This window comes from Haliotis asinina, chromosome 1 (assembly GCF_037392515.1).
Source record: "Haliotis asinina isolate JCU_RB_2024 chromosome 1, JCU_Hal_asi_v2, whole genome shotgun sequence".
NCBI lineage: Eukaryota > Metazoa > Mollusca > Gastropoda > Lepetellida > Haliotidae > Haliotis > Haliotis asinina.
This window is the reverse complement of record NC_090280.1, coordinates 59,886,235-59,906,130: the sequence shown is the minus strand read 5'-3', so window position 1 is coordinate 59,906,130 and position 19,896 is coordinate 59,886,235. Positions and strand designations below refer to the sequence as shown.

The window sequence follows — 19,896 nt, the reverse complement described above, 5'->3', positions numbered from 1 at the left end:
GATACCCTTGTAATTGCCATCCGAGGTTTGTGTATGACGAGTACCGTCTACATCAAAACTGCCCATCAAATTGACAACTTCCATCCACTGATCACACCATGCACTCAATTTCTCTCGATAACAGTAACACGGATCACGTGTCAGGTCATTGTGTTCACAAAACAAGCAAAGCTTCCAAACATGTCGAATCGTCCTTTACGGCTAATCAAAAATTGATTGTTAAGAGCTCGTTTTCATTATTGCCCTTCTAAGGTCAATATTTGCAATATGGTCATTACGTGACAAAATGGTTTAAATGGGTCAATTAATCCCGAGCTTGATGATATTCTCAGCTAAATATTTTTCTGCCAAAGCCATGAATTTTGTGCAAACACTATTAGCGTAATGACTAGTACTGATGTAAGGGATCTGTTATTATGTCCTTACAGGTTAAAGTATTGTAGTATGTGCATCATGGGATTGGTAGAGGGTAGAGCTATGTTACAGAGAGAGGGTCGGTGGGTGGATTGTTGAAGGTAGGGAGGTTGTGTTAGAGGGTAGGGTGTTGCGATAGAGGGCAGGGCAGTTGTGATAGAGGGTAGAGCTATGTTATAGAGAGAGGGTCGGTGGGTGGATTGTTGAAGGTAGGGAGGTTGTGATAGAGGGTAGGGTGTTGCGATAGAGGGCAGGGCAGTTGTGATAGAGGGTAGAGCTATGTTATAGAGAGAGGGTCGGTGGGTGGATTGTTGAAGGTAGGGAGGTTGTGTTAGAGGGTAGGGTGTTGTGATAGAGGGCAGGGCAGTTGTGTTAGAGGGTAGAGGGTTGTGATAAAAGGGTAGAGGGTTGTGATATAGGGAAGGGGGGTTTGTGATAGAGGGTAGGGGTTTAGTGTGAGACGTTAGATAGGTTTGAGAGGGTAGGGAATTATTGTAGAAGGTAGGGAGGTTGTGATAGAGGGGAGGGAGTGCAATAGAAGGTTTGGGGATTGTGACAGAGGGGAAGGGGGTGTTAGATGGTAAGGAGCTTGCAATAGAGGGTAAGGGGTTTCATTGAGGGAAGGGATTAGATGGGTTTGGAATTGTTATAGAAGGTTGGGAAGTTGTAATAGAGGAGAAGGGGGTTTGAAATACGGTAAAGGGATTGTGAGAGGGGAGGAAGTTGTGATTGTTGGGAGTTGAGATACAGGAAAAGGGTTTGTGATTATGTTCATGGAGTTATGATAGTCAGGGAATATGGTTTTATGCCACTTTTAGCAATATTTCAGTATCCAAAAAATGGGCTTCACACATTGTGGGGAATTGAACCGGGTCTTCAGTGTGATGAGTAAACGCTTTAACCATCAGGCTGCTCCACTGCTCCTGGGTTGTGATCGAGGGAAGGGGGTTTGTGACAGCGTAGCAGATTGTAAAGGGTAAGAGGTTGTGGCAGAAGAGGGTTGTCATCACATGGTAGGTTGGAGCTGTGTGACTGAGGAGGTTGTGACCTTGTCAAGGCTTTTTAATCAACATCCTAAGACTGCTTTTGTTGAGATTCCCAAACAGCTGCTTCCAACTTGACAGAGTTTCTTTTACATGGCGATTAGATCCAGAAATATCAGCAGGGACCTAAATGTCAGCATGTAGTCAACACATTTGTTGATTGAACATGACTTGAAATGCATTGAGGAGAAGGTCTGTAATTTTGCTGAGTTCCTTGAAGTGCTTCTGGGGTATTTGTGTGTTTTATAACACTGCACTCATCAATGTTTCAGCTATTTAATGGTGATTTGTAAATAGACGAATCTGGACAGACAATCCAATGATTGATATCATGAGCATTGATTTATTTAACTGTGATACAATAACATTCATCAACCAAGTCAGCGAGCCTGACCACCCGATCCCATTAGTTGGCTCTTACAAGAAGCTTGGGTTCCTGAAGACCAGTTCTAAGCTGGATACTCGTGAAGTGGTGCCGTGTGCATTGATTAGTTGATGGATCTGGTATAATGCTGCTTGTAGCCTTGTTCCAGCTGCATCATGGGAGGGGATGAAAGAACGGACCTCGCACATTGTACGAGTATGAACATAATGAAGAAACGCTTTAAACCACCAAGCTACTCTACTGCCCTCCATATTGATTGATGGGTTTGATACAGTGTTTATTGATAATTATTGAAGGTTAGTTGGAGGTTGTTGGACCTGATGATATGATCCAGGATTTATTCTTTTAACATACATAATTCTACCAATCCTCCGCTTCTCTCAGACCATTATAGTAACTACACAGTTATCACTGAAATCACAAATACAGATCAAATCATATGTTAAATCGGGGTGATTACACAATGCCACTTAGAAAGTGGTCAAATGCAACATATGTCATATTTGGGATTTCACTTTCTTAGTAAAGTACAAATTCTAGTGCTTTTTCGGTTGAGTCCCATCTGGGATTCGAACCTGCACCCTCAAAAAGTACTAGAATTTGTACTTTACTAAGAAAGTGAAATCCCAAATATGACATATGTTGCATTTGACCACTTTCTAAGTGGCATTGTGTAATCATAGCTTTTGGCCATGGGAGCTGTGCCAATTTACGCTTATCAGACAGGTACACAAAGTACGCAGTCTAGACTACCAGTTGTCCGACTTTCATTTTTGTGGAAGTCGCGGTGGCTGAGCGGGGTAGGCGGCTGACTTTGTGTGCTGTAGATTAGGTGCCTGACTCTGAGGGCGCGTGCAGGTTCGAATCCCGGATGGGACTCAACCAAAAAAAGTACAGATCAAATCACGTTAAATCAGGGTGTCTGTTTCAGATTGTTAGTTTGGGTCCAAACAGCCTACCCTTATGTCCCACCCCCTATCTCCTGTGACATTCCAGACATAGATAAGTAAAAAGTATTCTAAAGAATAAACTACTGAAAAATCATTTCGATGGTGGTACTCCTCGAGTTTCTTAATACTTTAACGACATACTGTAATACATTCAAAGCCAGTCTGGTCCAGCATGTATTTCTGGTTTGAGATTGACATGGAATGCTCAGTCATCTATGGCGCCATATCTGGCTGTGAAGCTGTGTATTGCTTTGGATGGGCCATAAAACAATTGTAGGTTCAAATCCTGGTCTTGCCAATAATGTCCCATGCTCAGAGATTTCACCATAGCAGTACATTTCTGTGACTATAGCCCTTGTAGATTTTCTTCAATATTCAGCTGGCTTTGCTTGATGTAACTAGTATACTGTACAAGCATTGTAGAATAAACCCAGTAAATAAGGTCATATTACAACTTTATCCTGCCTGGTACCCATATACTGCTTGGGGTACAGAGGTATATTTAATACGTCTCTAGCCAAATGAGATTACATGTTCTTCAACTTCAGGAAGGGCCAAAGCTGGGAAAGGGAAAAGGGACAGGAAAACCTGACAAACATTACCTCCTGCCCAGTTACTCTTCCATAATCAGTGTTAACTTTGCCAGATTTTGGAACTTGTTTCCGTACACAGCACCATGTGAAGGTCAGAAGCAACCCCCAAGGGATGAGATGCCTGAAATTAAATTTTATTTAATATTCAGGGGTTATTTAATTTCTGTTTATGGATTTATTTGTCTGTCAGTTTGCTTAAGGGCACAAGCAAATTGAAATACAATACTGTGATTACTGTTTTGAAAATCTTTACTAAAATATTACAAATATGTAAGTACATGCCAATCAAATAACCTAACACATTCCATTATTATAGAAACCTTTGCATGATTCTGCTGACTCTGCTGACTGTGTTGAGGAAGTACTATCAATAAGTGTAGATTCTTGGTATTCGTGAAAGGTGAGCATATCTCTGTCATAAACACATGCAATAGCAAGTCAAGTTTTACTTGAAACATTTTACTAAACCCTACTTTTATTCTTTAGATATTTTCTTTTTACACTGCTGACTAAGTGTGTTGAGGAAGTACTATCAATAAGTGTAGATTCTTGGTATTCGTGAAAGGTGAGCATATCTCTGTCATAAACACATGCAATAGCAAGTCAAGTTTTACTTGAAACAGTTTACTAAACCCTACTTTTATTCTTTAGATATTTTCTTTTTACACTGCTGACTAAGTGTGTTGAGGAAGTACTATCAATAAGTGTAGATTCTTGGTATTCGTGAAAGGTGAGCATATCTCTGTCATAAACACATGCAATAGCAAGTCAAGTTTTACTTGAAACATTTTACTAAACCCTACTTTTATTCTTTAGATATTTTCTTTTTACACTGCTGACTAAGTGTGTTGAGGAAGTACTATCAATAAGTGTAGCTTCTTGGTATTCGTGAAAGGTGAGTGTATCTCTGTCATAAACACATGCAATGGCAAGTCAAGTTTTACTTGAAACATTTTACTAAACCCTACTTTTATTCTTTAGATATTTTCTTTTTACACTGCTGACTAAGTGTGTTGAGGAAGTACTATCAATAAGTGTAGATTCTTGGTATTCGTGAAAGGTTTCTCTGTCATAAACACATGCAATGGCAAGTCAAGTTTTACTTGAAACATTTGACTAAACCCTACTTTTATTCTTTAGATATATTCTTTAGCAGCAGTTAAAGAAAAACCGAAGAAGACCCAAGCAAGTTCTGATCTTTCAAAGTTTAAATTATGTGCTGTGTTGGTATGTTATATTTCCCATTTTCTTTCCTTTTCCCAGTTTCCATGTAGAGATTGTTGTCCTGAACACATTTCATTTTGTAAGGAACTCTTTAAAGGACCTGATAAGTAATTACCTCCTCATATGTTTGGCCAAGGGAATGATTGAAAATGTGCTTCATGTAATATTTTTCTCTATGTGTAAATCAATATTCAAAGAGATTTGTGGTGTTCGGTATAAAGTCAAATGGCACAAAATGTTTTCGTTCTTATTGGTTTTACACAGATTAAATGCTCACGATGTCAATATTACCTTTGTTAACAGAGTGTGTAGCAATCATAGTCAGAAGTCTGTAGTCAAATAAAATAAATAGAAAGTGAAGTAAAGTCATAAATGAATAGTGCTTTTACACACCAACTCATAAGAAACAAGTGAAATCTGTTTTCAGGCAAACATTATATGTCTTTTAATATGTAAAATAACAAAGAATAACCCCCTATGTGTAATATAAAAGTTTATACACCTGGTCAATACAATCAATCACCAAGGAAATGGACATCATGTGAATATGATAGGGAGGTTTGTTGGTCTGTGCAAAACTATCATCAAAGTCATTTATGTTTGACTTTTAGAAGCCTTTGGTTTGTGAAAGAGATATTTTTAGGAAACATGTTATGGTACAAGAATTGCTGTCGTTAGTATGTGATGTGTTGGATTGCATTTCCAAACCGTGTGGCTGTACACCATTTCCTGATGTAAAAGTGCTGTAGTATTGTTGTTTGTTTCTGTGCCTCATGAAATATACAAGGGATAGATGGTGTTAGACTCCACTGGGAACTGCTGCTGCTGCTGCTGCTGCTGCTGATGATGATGATGATGATGATGATGATGATGATGATGATGGTGGTGGTGGTGGTGGTGGTGATGATGATGATGATGATGATGATGATGATGATGATGGTGATGGTGAAGATGAGTCACCACTTGATACTGAGGACAGCACAAACAATAAACAGTATTCTGGCAGAACCCTGTGGTGATTATTCATATAAGAGATGCTGCTGGATATTTTGATGAGCATGTATTTGCATAAACATCAGAGGGTGCTATTTTGTAAAATATTTATTTACTCAAATATGGGTGGTGGTTAGTTCTGATTCAACTTAAATTTAAGTTAATCTATTCCATTTTAGATTTAAGCATAAATATGAAAAATTATATTTTGACCTGTAATGTTTATGGTATGGTTTGATTAAGCATCAAATCATATATCACGTGGCTCCCCATGGGGCTAAATCATAATTATACACTGATAATATAATTGGGCACTTTTGTTGTCGAAAGGAGGTAGGCTTGATATAATGGCATCGATCTATGTAAGACCAAAGCACTAGGACCCCAGGTATTTTGTACATTACAAGTATGTCACGAATGACGAGAAATTGATCTGGCTATTGACGACAACCCAATCCTAACCATCCACCAAAATCAATACCCAAATGAATTGGCCTTAATTTGTCATTGGTAGACCTACCGTACCAACACCTTAGTGAAGCATTTAACTGTTGTATCGGGGGTTGAACATTGGCGTATTATTAATTGACGAAATTTAACTTCGAGGGTTTGTGATGCGGAACCTTACCAACACGAACAGTACCAACTCATCGCATATTAACCTGAAGTGTGCCAATTAATTGAAGACGTAAATGTTAGAGGCAAAATAGTTGGTGCTAGAATGGTTTGGTAATTTGGGTTTGACGGAGACTGTCTATGCTTCATGTGTGATATGGATTTTTAGGATGGAGACGCTGAGATATGACAAGGAACGAAAACAGTGCGGAAATCGAATGACTTAAACAGATGGACCAAATGAAGCTCTCTGTAGAGTTCCTTCCTCTTGGAGAAACGGTAGAGTGAAGTAATTCCAGGAATTGATGTGGACTGCGTGGCGGAGATGCCTGTGGTGCAGGACCTGGTTCTACATAAGACATAACTGACATACATTGAATGGATACGCTGTATATATTTGATGGATTTGATAAGGAATATGTGAAATTTGACATCTTTGCTGATGTTTGATGGAGAATAAGTTGATGAAAGGCAAATGAAATGACAGACAATATTCATACTTTAATGTGTGGATTTGTGTTGTGGAAATTTGAAGACTTTTCTTTTCTTGTCATAATCTTCAATGAGACAGTGACACTCTATGATTGATGGATAAAAAGTTATGTTCATGATTTAACATGAAGATTTTTGCTGTGGAAATTTTACAATTTTTTAGAAAAACTTTTTTATAACATGTTTCTGGTGGATCAGGCCAAAATGAAACATGTTGCTTATTTTTTAAGAATTTTTTTCTGTGAACCAAAGGCATAACCAGTGAAGTGGATCCCTATATTTCACACATGGAAAAAAAACCATTTTTGTGTGTCCAATTATCGTGTAAATTTCAACTAAAATTGGATTTGTGCTTATGACCCGCAAACAGCTGTGTCTAATTTATCTTCGATTAATGGCAGTGTGTTTTTCTCAAGAAGAGGAATTATGTGGTTTCTAAAGCACTTGGGTGGTAAAATTGGACGCTGGTGAAAATTCAGTGCCGTTTCTAATGGAAGTAATGAGAATTTACCATTTTAAGCGCCATGGTAGATTACCATGCATCTGATGCTGTCTCTGTGAAAGGATGCTCATTGTGTGGCATCTGTTTCAGTGCCGGATTCCAGCTGCTTCTTTTCAGCAAGCAGTGTAAAGATTGATGGTTTAGATGCTTGATGCATTTTGAAAAATCTTGAATTAAATCTGTCCATAGTACTGCTTAAGAACTTCAGGTAAGAGCAGTTTTGTAATGAATTGAAATTTGAGAGTTCTTTGTTGGTGATACAGTCTATTAAGAACTTGATAACCTAAAGTTTAAATGAAATACATATGAAAACATCTATGTACCTTAAGATAAGATTTTAAAACATTTATGGTAATAATACATGCTGTATTTTTCATATAAATCCAATTATACTTTTAATTAGATATGCCTTTGGTAATTGTTGATTTGTCAAATTGAAAAGGGATACCATATATTTCTAATGTATAATTAAAATTTAAATACCTTTAATGTTATGTAAAACTTCAAATTATCTAAAATTTTGCTTCAAATGCTTTTGTTATGCTTATTACAAACTCTATAAAGGCAATCTAATGAAAAAAAACAGGGAACTGATAGATATATTAATGAACAACAGTGTTAGTTCTCTAAATATTAATACTGTCATCATTCATCATAGTATCTGGTATTAACACAGGTAGGGTCAGACAGTCTAAACATATCTAAACATCTAAATATAGACTCTCCCTCGTGTGGAATTAGTTCATCCCCTTCCTTGACACTGAATTTCTTCCCGACAATGGATTAATTCCAGCTTTCTGGCCCAGGAAAATGGCTATCTAGTGAAGGATTATTCCTGGAAGGACAGCTGAAAGTGGCAAGGCAAATAAGTATGATTATCAGAATTGTCTCTACCTTATTCAACTTCGTAAATTTTGGTGAAAGGCCTTACATATGCTGAAAGCAGCAAGTAACCTTGATTTTGTAAAACCTAGAGTAAAATAAAGAAGAAAGAACAGGTGTTTGAATTTTGTTCAGTCTAACCTTAAGATTTTGATTCAAATCAGATGCTGACAGTGATATATTCAAGAACTGATTGGTTGCTTATATGTTGCAGTTCAAATCAAATAATTAATCTTGTTATTTTGGGTTCATTTTCTGAATTTTATTTTCAAAGATTTGGAATGTTGTACATGGTTGTAGTGTTTTTGAGTGAAGCACGGTATGGGATGGCAAATCTATCTTAGGAGGAAGCATCTGGATTCTCACATGTTTCTCAGGCCCGACCAATTTACTGAATAGTTGTGTCTAGTTGTTAGGGAAACCTGTAATCATGGGAGATTTCAGAATAATTCCTGTGAGTATCTTGGTGCTCCAAAAGTTGGGCTTTTTGTACTCGTAATGTATTTTTCAGTCAGATGTAAAAGAATAAGTTGAAGATTGCTCTTCTTGCCTTGTGGTTATTAAATATATGAAGAAACAAACAAAAACAATGATGTGAGCAAAACGAATTGTTTTTATGTTTTTCTGGTTAGAGTCAAGAATTTATATTACCAATCTTTGTCCAAGAATGACTTCATTCATTGCAAAGTAATCTCCGTGTTTCCAGTATTTGTAGCAATTTCTTTGGAGCATGGTTAATGTCTAGATTTTGATGATTATATGCGTATTATTTTTATTGTTGCAGCCAACCCATATTCGTGATCCTGAATTCATTTTTATTTTTTTAAAGAATTTACAGTAATGAATCTTGGGCATCCTAAGATAGAATCATTCGCAAAGGCATTGATGGCAGGTGAAGGTTACCTTGTTGTCAGTGTGAAGTAACCATGGCAACAGTTTGTGATAATTTTTTCAAAGTGTGATCAATATCAAAGTGGGAATGTATTTAAAGATTATGGTTGTTTTGCAAGGTGTAGAAGCAGTCAAACTGTTTTGTTTTATTACCTTTTTTTTCATTTTTCTGTTTTTCTGTTGGAATTAATGTTACACATTTAGGAAGTCTTGATATTTAGAGAATCCTATTAGTATGAACAAACACTGCAATAATTCAAAAGAAATTTTGTGGGAAATAATGCCATTTTAATATTAGTTAATTTAATTTGTTGGGACTTTATGTGAGATTGACCTTTTCCTGCCTTATGTGTGTATTGTTGACCCATTTTTGTAAGTAAACAACAGATGAAACAAGTTTGTTGTCCCTTGATGTAAATTTGATCAGGAAAGTGCCAGACAATGGCTTGAATTCAAGTTTTTAAATTTTCTTGGTAGAAAAAGCTTCAGTCCAAATTTGAGTTCATGCTTTTTTTGAAAACTAATCTCAAATTTAATGGTAGACGTGATTTTGAAAAAGGGTAATTTAGCAAGTGATGCATTCAACAAAACTTTTGTGTTTGGTTCCTTTGCTTCAAGTGAGATATTGACTTAACTTGATTGATGGCAATTGACAAGTTATGTTACATCTTCAAGGGCTTAGATTGGACTTACATCTTTTCTTTAACCAATCAGTTGATTTGGGACGAGGTTGGAAAAATCAACAAAGATGACATTAATCATTAGGACCTTAGATTCAGTGTCAAAAGCAGTTCCCGGAACTCAGTGTTATTGATTAGCGCAATGTCAATACCAAAGATGACTGTCAGGGCAATCAAAATTGAAATCGAGCACATGTCGTAAATTTCAAATGATCTGAAGATTCACCAACATGGACTGTTTTATTACATAATGAAAACATGTGGCAATTGTTTATGAGCAAGACAAAGAATTCTGATTTTGAAACTTGTTTTGAGAGCTGTTATCAATGATTTGTTGAAACTGTAGTCGATTATCAGATGAAAAAGATATTGTTCTTTCCTATGGCAAAACCAGAAATGAAATTGAGATGTGAATAGGAAGTTGCACTTAATAGTTGCAGAAAGTGGCCAGTTAATTTATAATGTTCACAAAGTCATTCATCCAAATACCTTTTCTAAAGAAACTGTGAATTCAACTCGAGGTTATCCTGGTGCTTGGAACTTAAAAGACAAATGCTGTGGAAATCTATAACTTCAACACATTTAGAAGTTCTTAGAGCAGAGTATTACACTGAAAATTCCTCTGTGGTTAATCCAGACATTAACCTGGTGCCTTGTCTGTCTTCTTTCATGTAGGTTAATATTTCTCAGAACTAACAGATTATCATTTCTGAAGTCAGAACTCTGTAAATTCAAGGTATTGAACTGAAAAACGAGCACTGATTACAAATTCTAATCAAACAGAGTTTTCCTTCAGTTGATTTACTCCGTCAAGATAACAGGTTCTTTTCCTGGACATGGTCAGTATTCAGGACATATGATCAGTTGTCTTATCTTTATACAAGTAATATGGTCTCCACATCATTATAAACCTTGAATTAAACAAAACTAAAACTTCATTGAATCTCAGAGTTATTAGTTTTACACTGCTTTTAGCAATATTCCTACAACATCACAGTGGAGGACACCAAAAATGAGTTTCACAAAATTGTACGAGTGTGGGGACTCAAACCCGGGTTTACAGCATACCTGACCAATGCCTTAACCTCCAGGCTAGCCGACTGCTCCTCAGATTTTGTGATGAAAATTTCTGAATAGTTAAAGTGATGGTGTCTATTTTATTGTAGTTACCCTAGGATCAATTTTATGATTTTAAGAAATGTATGGTGTCTTTGTCAGAGGTTAGTCAGTCTTGATAATCTTCAAATCAGTTTGTCAGGTGTAGAAGCCAGATAAAAGTTACACTGATGAATTTCTGAGAGTGACTGATCTCACAAGACGTTCCAATAAGATAGCATTTGAAATGGGCATATTTGTTTTTAAGTGAGTCAGCTTTTGCTAATTGCTTTTTGCATTGCTCAACAGATTATACATGGGGGAAAGTATAGTCAAGAGAAACAATTAACCCCAGGTATTAAAGGTACTATCAGAATTTAAACCAAAATATGACATATTTTCAATAAAGTATTTTCTTCTTGAATGTGTTTCACTCACATTAGCCTACAGAGGTTTAAATCGATGAGCATAAAATCTATATTTTGAGACATATTTTAATCCTATGTTATGAATTTGAGGTTATGATTAAAAGTCTTTGGCAATTTGTAAGTCTTTCCATTTCGATGTTAACCTGAAATTGCAGACTGTAGAAATAAAGAGAATAAGGCCCTTTGATCACAGTTGAGTTGTGAGTTGGACAGTGATAGCTGCTTGAATTGAAATGTGAATTATTTAGAGTCAGGCTTTGCTGATTGTTGCCATAAAATCACAAAAGTGAGAGACTAATTTCAGATAAAGGGTCCAGTTGATGAACATCAAATTTGAAACCCCATAGCGACAACATTTAGCAGGAAGCCACTTTAAAGTTAGTTAATTGTCAGAAACTTTCAATAAAAAATTGTCAGAAAGTTAATATTCTGTTAGAGAGTAGCCCTTTGAGTTTTAAGAGGGATTTGAAGATTTTTTAAAATGAATAGTTTGTTCAGAAATATGACCAGAATGAATAATTTGTTGGAAGTGGTCCAAGAAATGAAGAGTTAGTTTTGTGGAAAATGCCCTAACTGTAGTCTCTTTGTATTAATAGTGAAAATGAAAGGATTAGTGGTCAGTAAAACATTTGTTGGATGTAGCTTTAAAAAAAACAGACTGTTCTTGTAAAGGACTCCAATCCTCCCTACAGAAATCAAATAGATTCTCCCTTAGACAGGTGGTGTTTGAACTGGAACATTTATATGGAATATTGAAAGAATTTTCTTTGTGTTTATCATATTTTCAGTTTATCTTTTTAGACATTTTATGGTCAATATGCCATGTGACGAAAAGCGTATATTATTTATCTATAATTTGACCATCTAAACATGACTAATAGCAAATACTTGAACAATAATCTTGATAATTGGAAACAATTATGGGTTTCAGATAAAGGGTGGGCATTTGGCGCGGTTAGATGGAGGTTGGGGGAGAGTTGTTCCTGTGGGCTTTAATTACAGCATCTTGACTAATATTAATTTTTCATTACATTACCAACTTTGTATATATAAGATTAAATGTAAACAGTAAATTTTCATATCCAAAATAGCAGGAAATGTGAAATTGTGTCTTTTCTTCTCTTACAGTTTTATATTAAAAATTAAAGTCAGGTTTGACATTTAAGAACAAGCTTTGATAACCAGTCCAATCAATGACACTGATAGACTTGGCTGTCAAGCTGATTAAATAAGTTTTCTTAATTAATCCTTTTGATCTCACTCCAGGGTATAGTGCAAGCTGAGTAAATATAGCGTTCTTGTTTTGTGACAAATTTAACTCAGTGTCCATACTTTCTCATGTTCTCTTACAGTAGTTTGGTGAAATTTCCAAAGTGGAATCCATGTTTACCTTATAAAACAAGTTTGGAGTAAACTGGCACTGAGGTCATGACCTTTGGAAGGTGTTATTGAACAACACACGTAGAATGATGCTGAAAATATAGGCCCGCTTCATTCTGCTGTGAAAGTTTGCTGTGTGCAGTGACAGACACGAAAGCTCTCCTCCTTATGAGAATCAGGATTCAGTGACCGTGTTAAGGCACGAGTCTATCTTCAGGGAGTCAGCTCGTCGATTCTCACCTTTAATAGAGAAGATTGATTTCACACCAGAATGCAGGACGAGAGACTCCTGCTGCATTGATTCGCGATGTTGTCATATCTTGGCACAGCGATAAGGAAACAAGGGTTGTTGTAGAGAACATTTCTTCGTTGATGTGAGCTTCAAAGAACTTTTTGCTGAGGTAGACGGTGACTCGTCAATGGTGACTGTGAGCTGCTTTCACGTTTACGGGGTTCAGGTTCCAGTAATGGGCATGGACTTTGTTTCATGGCTGAGCGAGAAGTTTGAGATCTGAAAAGTGGATTTTAAGTTGACTTACCAGGATGATGCGACTACTGCAGGTATATGGACATTATGTTATTGTGTTATTATCGTGTTAGGATATTATGTAATGTCATTAGGTTATTTTGTTATTACCAGCATCGTCTCAATATTGTGGCATTAGTGTGAACAGTATTTCATGTGACATTTCATGTTTGTTTAGTCAGTGTTCAGTAAACAGTTATTATGAGAAAGCTAATGGATAGTTCAATATTTTAGCATCATAAGTCAATGTTGAAGTAATGGAATTACAATTATCTTAGTGACTTGATGCTTTGTGGGACAGGGGCTCCTTTCACTAAGCAGTCTTTTACTAAGGACATTCTTAACTCCCATTCTTTAACATTGCACTAATGTTACCTTAGCTTAGTGCTATGTTAAAGAATGGGAGTTAAGGTTAACCTTAGTAAAGGCTGCTTTATGAAAGGAGAATCTTGAATCCAGCTGCTAAGAATATCCTATGTACATATATCACTCATCATTGGATGGTTCTGACTTCCTGTTCACATGACTTGTATCAGGAATGAGTGAGTTTGGTTTTGCAAATTTAGCCAAATTACACAGCAGGAGATTCCAGAAATGGGCTTCACAGATTGTACTCATGTGGGGAATCGAACCCAAGTCCTCAGCATGAGAGGCAAATGTCGTAACAACCAGGCTACCCCATCATCACGGTTATATCAGGAATGTACCTGCATAAACAAACATACGATTGCTGCATAAACAAACATACTAATAATTGCTGCATAAACAAACACACTCACAATTGCTGCATAAACAAACATACGATTGCTGCATAAACAAACATACTAACAATCGCTGCATAAACAAACATACTTACAATCGCTGCATATTAAAACAAACATACTCATAATTGCTGCTGTTTGCGGAATACAAGCTGCCATTATTTCAATACAGTGATGATTATCATAAATGCAGACATTGACATTTGTGTGAATGAACTGGTTTCCATTGGAGAAAATGATTAACTAGAGGTAACCTTAGAGCAGTGTTTTGAGTGTGAGTGGAGTTCATATCTTCAAAATGTTATTTCAGTTTAATGTGAGTAAGTACACGGTGATACTTATCTTACTGTTGTAAAAACAAACGTCAGCATTATGAAAAAAACATAGCAAATATTAGATGATGAGAAACCAAGATGCATAATCAGGACAAACAGACATTCCAACATTTCATCATAAGTTCCTGATATCATAAACGTGCGCAACTCTGCAAAGCACATTTCAGGGCCTTGGATGACTTGAAATGTGATTTGTGACCATCTCAGGCAAGATTCCTCTCTTCTTGGGTTCTGTGATTTGTTGTGGTTCTTAAATGAAACTGTTCACATTGCTTCAATACATACATTCTAATACTGTCTGTTATAAGTGTGACATTCATAATACATTTATTGAGGGCCCAAGATCCATCTCAAAGATTCTCAGTACCACTAAGGAGAAATTATGTGCAAAGCTCAGATATTAATGTTAGCCCTAGCTGTGAGGTCCTAGAATGTTAACAGTCATGTGACTATGTCATCCCACTGGGTACCCATTCCTTGATGGGTGAACAAAGGCAGTAGCAGTTTTTTTTTGTCACTGAAACCTGTAACCTTTTTGACAATTCTTAGTGAGACTTGTCCCCACCATGTCTCCATCACAGTCAATATGTGTTTCTTGGGACCTATTGAGGAAAATTGATTGATGAGTGAGTGAGTGAGTTAGGTTATTGCCACATTAGCAACATTTAGCAATATCATATTCAAGACACCAGAACTGGGCTTCACACATTGTATGAAATGGGGAATGAAACTCTGACCTTTTGTGTAATGAGTGAATGTTTGACCTCTAGGTTATTGCAGAGCCCCAGAAGATAAACTGATCAGTGCCAGTTGTGATGCTGTGATGTTGAATATTGCTGGAAGATTATTGTCCAAGTCATGTAATCATGGAATATATCGCTTTCATCAGAGGCTGTCAAATCCTGTCTCAGATGCTAGCATCATTCCAACTACAAGGGACAACCATGTCAATAGGCCAATTGTTGTGACCATGCACAAGTCATTATTACAAAATATGCTGATATATTTCAAAGGTCATGAAAATATATGGGAATGTTATGCGATGGAAAAGAAAATGGAAAAGGAAATAAGCACTCAACCCTCCACTCTCAACATTAAATCCTCAACGGTCAATCTCAACCAGTTCAACCCTCCATGCTCTACAATCCACATTCAACACTTAACTTTCAACCTTCTGCTCTCCGCGCTCACACTTCATACTCAACACCCCACACTCCATACTAGAACCTCCTCATTCAACCCCCCACGCTCAGTACTCAACCTCCCTACTTCATGTTCAACCCTCATCTTTCAACTCCCCACGATCAGTACTCAACCTCCCTACTTCATGTTCAACCCTCATCTTTCAACCCCCCACGATCAGTACTCAACCTCCCTACTTCATGTTCAACCCTCATCTTTCAACCCTCCACGATCAGTACTCAACCTCCCTACTTCATGTTCAACCCTCATCTTTCAACCCCCCACGATCAGTACTCAACCTCCCTACTTCATGTTCAACCCTCATCTTTCAACCCCCCACGATCAGTACTCAACCTCCCTACTTCATGTTCAACCCTCATCTTTCAACCCTCCACACTCAACCCTTGATCTTCCACACTCCAAACTTAACCCTTCATGATCCACAAGCCACATTCGACCCTCAGCACTCAACCATCTCTCCACTCTCAACATTCCTTGTTCTGTAATTAATCCTCAGCACTCAATCTTCTGCTCTCCATACTCAACATTCCTTGTTCCATACTCAACCCTCAGCACTCAATCTTCTTCTCTCCACATTCCTTGTTCCATACTCAACCCTCAGCACTCAATCTTCTGCTCTCCATACTCAACATTCCTTGTTCTGTACTCAACCCTCAGCACTCAATCTTCTTCTCTCCACATTCTTTGTTCCAGACTCAACCCTCAGCACTCAATCTTCTTCTCTCCACATTCTTTGTTCCAGACTCAACCCTCAGCACTCAATCTTCTTCTTCTCTCCACATTCTTTGTTCCAGACTCAACCCTCAGCACTGAATCTTCTTCTCTCCACATTCTTTGTTCCAGACTCAACCCTCAGCACTCAATCTTCTTCTTCTCTCCACATTCTTTGTTCCAGACTCAACCCTCAGCACTCAATCTTCTTCTCTCCACATTCTTTGTTCCAGACTCAACCCTCAGCACTCAGTCTTCTTCTCTCCACATTCTTTGTTCCATACTCAACCCTCAGCACTCAATCTTCTTCTCTCCACATTCTTTGTTCCAGACTCAACCCTCAGCACTCAATCTTCTTCTCTCCACATTCTTTGTTCCAGACTCAACCCTCAGCACTCAATCTTCTTCTCTCCACATTCTTTGTTCCAGACTCAACCCTCAGCACTCAATCTTCTTCTCTCCACATTCTTTGTTCCATACTCAACCCTCAGCACTCAATCTTCTTCTCTCCACATTCTTTGTTCCATACTCAACCCTCAGCACTCAATCTTCTTCTCTCCACATTCTTTGTTCCAGACTCAACCCTCAGCACTCAATCTTCTTCTCTCCACATTCTTTGTTCCATACTCAACCCTCAGCACTCAATCTTCTGCTCTCCACATTCTTTGTTCCAGACTCAACCCTCAGCACTCAATCTTCTTCTCTCCACATTCTTTGTTCCAGACTCAACCCTCAGCACTCAATCTTCTTCTCTCCACATTCTTTGTTCCATACTCAACCCTCAGCACTCAATCTTCTTCTCTCCACATTCCTTGTTCCATACTCAACCCTCAGCACTGAATCTTCTGCTCTCCACACTCAACATTTCTCATTACATACTCAACCCTCCACCAACTGTCACTCTCCATGCCCCATTACTCATCTATGTATTTAACAACATGACATCGTCACTAAAGCACATGTGAATGCACAACTAAATGCTATTGATCACAGACAGGTACAGACAAATGTCTATTTTATTCCAATCCTTTTCTGCTGATAGGTTCAGAAAATCTTCTCTCTTGCCAACAAAGATTCATCGACATTATGCTTTGAATAATATTTTTTTACTTTCTAATGTTACCTTGTCAGAGTTCATCACAGTCAAAATGCTGTTTGCAATTGATTTCCTTTTTCGATATCGACACAGTTTCTGCAAAGAAACTCACCTGTCTGCCAGTGTGATTGATTGTGATTTCATGTAAAAATTATTCCAATTTTGTTTGATGGATATGTCAGCTGCATCAATTTTGAAAGATGAAAATGATTATTTACATTTTCAGAAAGGAATCGCCGTGAGTAAATTACCCCACTTAAATTATTTAGTGCATGGGTCAGACATAAAATGCCTTCTCGAATCGATGTTATTTCGTTGGATGTGAATATTGTGATCTTAACGATGTTCCACAGTGATGGTAATTTGAAAACTGTTTCGTACTTTATGATGGAAATCCTAAAAGTCCAGACAATGTCACCAAGGAAACTAGGCAACGCTTCGTAAGTAGACGCTTCTGAGAATTACCTGGTGGAAATGCTACTTTATGCGCGTCATTAAGGCCACATAAAGCGCCAGTACGTCAAGGGTTTGTGTTTTTAAACCATGCATGATATATCTTTTAACTGTGACCCCACAGTTGAGTTCTTGCCCTATTTGGTTCTCAAACCAAAACAATAGAGCTCCACACAGTGAAGATGACAATGCAAGTGCTGCACAGAGTAAATTTACTTCAGGCATGATTTATATTAGAGGCCATTTGAAAAGAAAGCTCATTTCTCTCGCATTAGGTATTGGACAGTTTTGGTATTTTCTCCCATGGAAAGGACAGAAAGAATGCAATAATGTGAAAATAATATTATGGCTCCACCTTAGCTCCTTTGCAGTTTAGAGCCAGTGCTTGTCAGACTGTCACAGTCCATCATAAAACAATAGTATTTTGAGCAGATTTTGGGAGGAATGCAACACCTTTTCTTACATTGCAATGTATCCAGCTGCATAGTTCTGACCAACCATTCAATTGGCTTAGAATTAGTCCTCAGCAAGCAGTGCTTTTCATAAGAAGCGATGCACCTTATCAGGTGTGAGACTCCTATTAATGTTTACTGAAATATACAGGGTCTAAAAAGTCAGGTATCGATTAGTTATAATTGATTCATCATACTGAGAAATTTATGCTCATGTTGTCAGTCACCAGATTGTCTGGCCTAGACTTGATTGTTTACAGGGTGTCATCATAGTGCTGAAATATTGTTCAGTGCAGCATCAGAATGAAACAAACAAATATACACAGAAATATAATCTCCTGCCAGTACCAAGTAGTCAGCGTATTGTCTTTTTCTCATATTTTAGCTGCACAATGCTTGTGAGTTTGGGTATTTATACAAACAGAAGTAATATCTCATATTTTCAATATCACTCCTATCAATCTTTTCAAGTCAGATTTTCTTCTGATCGGCTCCTACCTCCCAAATCCCTCATTGATAATATAAAATGTGATGAATTGTCAGCACTGTGGTGAGATGGGTGCAATGCAAAACAGTATTCCAGTGATATAGCAGCTTATTAGTTTAATCTTCAATCAAAGCTTCTAGTAATCAAGGTCTTAGATATTTACCACTTTGGTAAAAGCTAGAAGTATAGGCTGATGATGACAAGCTTATATCCATGAAGAGTCTTCATTAACACATGCTTGTGGTAAGAGGTCACTAACGGGATTGGGTGGTCAGGCTTGCTGACTTGGTTGACATGTCATCATATCCCAATTGCGTAGTTCGATGCCCATGTTGATCACTGGCTTGTCTGGTCCAAAATAGCTGAAATATTGCTGAATGGGACTTAAAACTGAACTCACTCACTCGATCATTTGTGTGACTGTTGGGTTTGGGATTTGGTTGCCACCGTTTTGCTGGAATAATATTCAGTGCAGCATTAAACAACAAACCAACACACAAATCAAATAAAGAATCCAAGGCAAAATAGGATTGAAACCAGTTCTTGTGTCTTTCCTGGTTACCAAAGGGACATAACTCTTTGCATCAAACTGCAGGGTCTTAGGTAATAGGGCTGCCTGTGTCACCCTCAAACTCAGAAAGAGGTTCTGTGATTGTGTAAGTTTATTGAAGACAGGAAAATAACGATAATTATTTTTATGCCAACAACCTGGCCTTCAGGTTGATCAGGCTTACAAAACAAACCAGTGTCTAGACAGACAAGGACTTGTTTGATGTCTGTTGTGATAAAAGTTAAAGTCACATCTAAAGTTTCTTCCTTTTCAACTCCTGTATAGACAATCAACCTCTAACACAAACTGAAAATAACCAGACATTTTTCAGAATCCTGTATTGAGACCACAAAGATTGCAACAAAGAATTCAAATTTGACATTTTGTATTGGCTTGAAACTTAAGTGAAAACGAAAATAAAATGCCACAAGGTTCATCTTCATTGTCTGTGACTTTGATTCTTTAAACTATAGAGTGGATCGAAATAGGAATTGATGTGTTAGTTCAAAACTTGTGGTTTCAAGAAACGTGTCTCTGAGCATCAAAGATAAGGAAATTAGTGATAACCAGTGGGGCAGAATTTCTGCAGAGCTGTAGTTAAAGTCTGCATAAAGTCTCTGCGACAAGCAGTGTTGGTTGTATCATTCTGATAATTTTATGCGCATATGTTAATCAGTATTATATAGTGATGACACCAGTGCCAAATTCTTGGTGTCAAATTTATATTGTTATTCAAATTTGGGATGAGAGGTCAA

General features: G+C 37.4%; 1 protein-coding gene across 19 annotated transcripts in view; it reads left to right on the top strand.

The window, feature by feature from the left end:
- The window catches only part of LOC137295273 (RIMS-binding protein 2-like), a 257,071-nt gene that overhangs the window by 112,090 nt on the left and 125,085 nt on the right, over window positions 1-19,896 (top strand). The gene's annotated exons all lie outside the window — the stretch shown is intronic.